This window comes from Gossypium raimondii, chromosome 11, assembly GCF_025698545.1.
Source record: "Gossypium raimondii isolate GPD5lz chromosome 11, ASM2569854v1, whole genome shotgun sequence".
In the NCBI taxonomy this organism is placed as follows: Eukaryota; Viridiplantae; Streptophyta; class Magnoliopsida; order Malvales; family Malvaceae; genus Gossypium; species Gossypium raimondii.
The window spans coordinates 45012661-45018990 of record NC_068575.1 but is presented as its reverse complement, the minus strand read 5'-3'; positions in this window follow the sequence as shown (position 1 = coordinate 45018990).

Sequence of the window (6330 nt, the reverse complement as noted above, 5' to 3'; positions counted from 1 at the left end):
ATTGCATTACTTTGCATTTGCATCTTAGGAAAGAGATATTGATTCAAGTTCGATTACTAAATTAGAAAGCTTGTCATGGAATACGGATTCCTTGATAAAGTGGAAAACAATACGACTTCCTGAATATATTCTGAGAAACACAAGAATGGCGATGGGAGAGTTCGTGACCCTGCTTCATGGCCTGAGGATTCAAGGCAATTGTTTAAGAGCCTTCAACATTCCACCCCCTTAAAGAGGCGGACGAGCCTTATGAGGACGGGCAAGTGATGGATTGCAACCAAGATCAAGTGTGAAGCTAGCAATGGAATCTATTGGCGAGATTACCTCAAACATGCGGATGAAGAAAAAGACCGATGTTGTTTCTTGGAATATGAGGGTGAGGCATTACATGGATCCATTTTATGTAAGGGAATTTGCTTTCTAGAAAAGTTTCCTAAATGTAATTGAATCAGAATCAACATCTCTTTAGGCATTCATTTCATGCATTTGCATTACATTGCATTACATGCATTAAAATCTATTGAAAAAGTCTAAACGAGTAAATTTATTTCAGCTAACCTGGAAAACCAACCAACTAAACACCCTTACGATATCTAAGCAAAGACTAGAGAAATGGAACAAAGGTTGGAAAGATTAGAGCGAATGCAGATACAGATGCAGGAGCAATTGGCCGAACTTCAACAGGAAATGAAAGATCAGATGCTAGAATTACAAAGAATTATGATGAGCCAGTTCGACCGACTGCTAGCTAGAGAGTTAGAAAAGAGGAGAGACCCGGTGGTCCACTTTGGGGTTGATAATAAGGACCTTGCCTATTCCCTAGATTGTACTCCGAAAAGTGTCCAGGTCCAGCCAGATGGGCGCCCACAAGGGGCACTCTTTAATATCGGATCCCAATATTATCAGACTGGTACATCGACACCAGTGAATTGCCTGACAGGTTTAGGATCCAATTTGAGGAACGATTTAGCTAATCCCGTTGCTAATCTAGCCGAAATAAAGCAGACGAGGGTAGAGTACCCAGATACTATAAAGGCCCCAAGGAAGAAGGGAAATAAAAAGGATAATGCAGGCGAATATAACAAGGGCCACTCAAAACCAATCACTGTGTGCAGGCCAAAGACGGAGACCACTAGCCATCAGAGCCCTTTAAAGCAAGAATCTGGAGTGAAACCAGGTACTGAGAAGTCTCAATTTGCACAAATCCCAATGTCGTACCAGGAGTTGTATCAGAATTTATTTGACGCACATGTTGTCTCCCCTTTCTACTTGAAGCCTTTACAACCTCCGTATCCCAAATGGTACGACACAAATGCGCAATGTGACTATCATGCGGGAATTAGGGGGCATTCTATAGAAAGCTGCACTGCCTTTAAAAAGCTGGTCGAAAGGTTTATCAATATGGGCATTGCTAAATTTGAGAATTCAATCAGTACAGAAAACCCGCTGCTCAATCATACGGATAATGAAGAGAATGCAATGAATGAAGAAATGTTGGGAAATGTTCACATCAGTGCCGAATATGAAGAAACAACTAGAGAAGAGATCTTATTAGATGTTCGCCCTTCTAAACTTGAGAGTGTTCTAAATAATTAGACTGCAGAAGAGACCCCTGTAGTATTTAGAGCTTACTCAGAGTAATATTCAGAACACACTTGTTGCTTTTAGCCTAGAGGCAATAAGAACTCTTTTGTGAAATAGGCTCATGTCTGAACGCCATTATTTTAACGGAATGCATCTCTGCGATCTTTTTGAACCAATATTTTTTCATTTCTTATCAATGATTATTTTTATCCTTTTATTCTTTCTTCCAAATCACCATTGCATTCATAAACATATTGTACAACTTCATATATTCTTTGTACATTCTTTTGTACTTATAATGAGTCCCCAGATATCAATGACATGAATGACACTGCTACAGACTCAGATTTTCCTCTTGAACGAGGCATGTGTTTAGACGGATCTCATGACTTTGGAAATGACATAGATCGTAGCTTATCTCCGGACTCGGTGAGGAGGGTAGGACAAGGGGAAACAGATCCTACCTCTCAAGGAATCATTAGAAATTGTGAGCTTGGTGAAGATTAGAATTGACCTGACTGCAAAAACGAAGCAAGGCCTTGTTGAGTTACCTCTAGAGTTCAAAGATGTCTTTGTATGATCATACCAGGATATGCTCGAGTTAATCACTGATAATGAAATCTGCACAATAGCACGATATCAGAAATTTACAGTATGAACGGTGTAATTCTTTACCGGGGCAATGCCTTCTCGTGGAGTCAGCATAGCTTCACCCATTTGAAGTCAAATTTCTACCTTTTCAAGTTGTTGTTGGGTCCATCCTGATTAAAGAGAAAGATCTAAAGTTTTCTATCGTAGTTGCGCCCCAAAAGGCTCAGATCAAAAAATGAAAGAAAAAGAAAAATCAAAATCAAAATCAAAGTCAAAATCAAAATGAAAAAATAAAAAAAAAAGGAAGAAAGAAGAAAAAAATCAAAATCAAGATCAAAATAGAAATGAGAAAAAGAAAGAAGAATGAAAAAAAGAGAAATCTAGATGAAAAAATCAGAATGAAAAAGAAAAAAGAAAGAGAAAAGGAGAGGCCAAAGCGAAAACCCGCAAAGGGCGCTTTGTGACCAAATGAGGTTTTGAGTTGACAACCCGAAAAGGGCGACTCAAATTTCGAGCACAATGGGGCATGGACATCACCATTATCAAAGACTTTCTATTGGGCATTACTTCATTTTAAGAGGCTACTTCATAAGCCAAAGTCATCGTATACCGATACAGAATTTCAGAGAAGAGGGTATTGGAGAATGCATTGAGCTTAAACAATAGCACAATAGCTGAGGTCTCAAATTAACTCAGAAGTGGACACCACGATTCGTCACTGAATTGCCTAGAGTTGAACATCGAAAATTGATTGAAATCCTTTCTCTCCGGGTATTAGTTGAGCTAGAATTGGATGAAGCAGAATGGATCAAATCGCGATGCGATCAGTTGAACCTAGGAAAAAGGTTAAAAGCTATTTTTCAGGGTCGGATGTACCAGAAACAAATGATACGAGCCCATAATGATCGGTGTCATCTCAGAGAATTCCACGAGAGGGTTGGATGTCGAAAAAGATCATTCCTCTCCAAAAGGATTCCAGAGGGAAATGAATACCAAACCGAGAATGTCCCTACGTTGTAAAGAAGACATTCTTCAGAAGAGCACTGATCTTGAGTGAGATTGTTAATCCTATAAACTCGGATCCAGTCAAGAAACACTTCGTTTAAAGAAGGAGAAATGACCAAGGTGAAAACCCGCAAAGGGCACTCTGAGTCAAAAAAATGAAAAATGAAAATGAAAAATGGAGAGGCTAAGGGGAAAACCCGGAAAGGGCGCCTTAGGCCAAAGGGGATTTGTGTTGAAAACCCGAAAAGGACGGCTCAAATATTGATCAGAATGGGCCATGAGGTGATCAGAGCGATTCGAATTTTGATCATATTGGGGCATGTGGTGATATTGTTATACCTGAATCAACAAGAAAGGGTAGGCGACATCTTGGGGCATCGACAAAGCAATGTAGATCTCCTAAACACATGTCAAACTCAGAATGGTGTTCATAAAGTTTGTACAGAGAAGTTCAAGCTGTGATATCTGGGGCACCCAATTCTCATATTATTTATATTAAATTTTTTTTGTTCTTGGAATACTTCATTCTTTTCCAAGATAGGCATTCCCAATCAATTTCTTTATTATCCTTCTTTACTATTTTGGATAATTTATTCATTTTGAGTTATGCTCAGAACCAGCTTTATTCTTATCCATTGTTATGCTCTTTTTGCAAGCATGTTGCATTGGAATAATGATTAATGGACTAATAAAACTTTCATAAAGGAAGTTTTGCATATTACTCTGAAAAGTTTCTAAATAATATAGGAACCTGAAACAGGACTATTGTTTAGAACACGCCAAATTTAAAGGTTTGAAATTTGAGAAGGAAGAGTCTAAGTTTGGACTTTCTATTTGGATTTTGTTGTCAAATGCATTGATTGAACAAAATGACAAAATGTCGTGTTGGTGACAAAGCTTAAGTAAACAAGCAAGCAATGATCACCAGATAAGAGGAAGAGGTTACCTCAGAGAAAAGAGCCCTCATTTGTGCATGAGTCTTTGGTACGACACCCTGGGAATGGTGTAAGGGACCAGAACGATGTAGATCCTGTATCCCTGAATTGGATAAGCGAGGATTAGGGAAAAGCCATATTTATACCCTTGGATTACAGCGGGAGAATGATGGTACAAATTTTGACGTCCCAGTGGATATAACTTTGAGGTTTACAGTAGGGGCAGCCTGGCTAAATGTTTCTTCAGAAAACGCCAGTCCAGAAGGAAGGTGTTATAGCACTTCGATGACAAAGCCTTAATAAACTTCGAGTAATGATAACCTAAGCGAGATCATTCACAAAAAATAAAATTCTGCATTCATGCAAACACCATTCACACATGTCTAGTTAGGAGCATTTGATTCATTTTGATCATGCCATCCTAATCATTATGCATATTTAGGTTCATTATACAGGTCGTGTTCCCTAGGAAATAGACCGAAGAATTTCAGATCTTAACCCCCTGAGATTACAGCGGAGCAGATTGAAGCTAGTAATCCTATCTCCCTGAGATTACAGTGGAGTGGATTAAAATAAAGGATCTTATCTATTTGAAGTTACAGCAGAGTTGATCGCATCAGGTCTTATCTCCCTAAGGTTACAGTAGAGTAGACCGAAGAATTTTAGATCTTATCTCCCTGAGATTACAGCGGAGCAGATTGAAGCTAGTAATCCTATCTCCCTGAGATTACAGTGGAGCGGATTAAAAAAAAGGATCTTATCTATCTGAAGTTATAGCAGAGTAGATCGTATTAGGTCTTATCTCTCTGAGATTATAATGGAATAGACTGAAGAATTTCAGATCTTATCTTCCTGAGATTACAGCGGAGCAGATTGAAGCTAGTAATCCTATCTCCCTGAGATTACAGTGGAGCAGATTAAAATAAATGATCTTATTTCTCTGAAGTTACAGCAGAGTTGATCGCATCAGGTCTTATCTCCCTGAGGTTACAGTGGAGTAGACCGAAGAATTTCAGATCTTATCTCTCTGAGATTACAGCGGAGCAGATTGAAGCTAGTAATCCTATATCCTGAGATTACAATGGAGCGAATTAAAATAAAGGATCTTATCTCTGTGAAGTTATAGCAGAGTAGATTGCATCAGGTCTTATCTCTCTGAGATTACAGTGGAATAGACCGAAGAATTTTAGATCTTATCTCTCTGAGGTTACAGTGGAGCAGATTGAAGCTAGTAATCCTATCTCCCTGAGATTACAGTGGAGCGGATTAAAATAAAGGATCTTATCTCTCTGAAGTTATAGCAGAGTAGATCGCATCAGGTCTTATCTCCCTGAGGTTACAGTGGAGTAGACCGAAGAATTTCAGATCTTATCTCCCTGAGGTTACAGTGGAGCAGATTGAAGCCAGAGATCTTATCTCCCTGAGATTACAGCGGAGTAGATTGAAGCTAGTAATCCTATCTCTCTAAAGTTACAGTGGAGCGGATTAAAATAAAGGATCTCATCTCTCTGAAGTTGCAGTAGAGCGGATCGCATACAGTCTTATCTCCCTGAGGTTACAGTGGAGTAGACCGAAGACTTTCAGATCTTATCTCCCTGAGGTTACAGTGGAGCAGATTGAAGCCAGAGATCTTATCTTCCTGAGATTACAGCGGAGCAAATCGAAGACACTATCCTATCTCCCTGAAGTTACAGTGAAGTGGATTAAAAAAGGGATATTATCTCTCTGAAGTTACAGCAGAGTAGATCGCATCAGGTCTTATCTCCCTGAGGTTACAGTGGAGTAGACCGAAGAATTTCAGATCTTATCTCCCTGAGGTTACAGCGGAGCAGATCGAAGACACAATCCTATCTCCCTGAAGTTACAGTGGAGCGGATTAAAATAATAGATCTTATCTCTCTGAAGTTGCAGTAGAGCAGAGCGCATCCAGTCTTATCTCCCTGAAGTTGCAGTGGAGCAAACGAAAGGAACCTATCATATCTCTCTAAAGTTACAGTGGAGTGGATTAAAACTACAGATCTTATCTCTCTGAAGTTGCAGTAGAGCAGATCGCATCCAATCTTATCTCCCTGAAGTTGCAGTGGAGCAGATTAAAAAAATCAATCCTATCTTCCTGAAGTTGCAGTGACGTGGATTAAAATGGTGGATCTTATCTCTCTGAAGTTGCAGTAGAGCAGATCGCGTCAGACTTTATTTTTTTTAAAGATACAGTAAA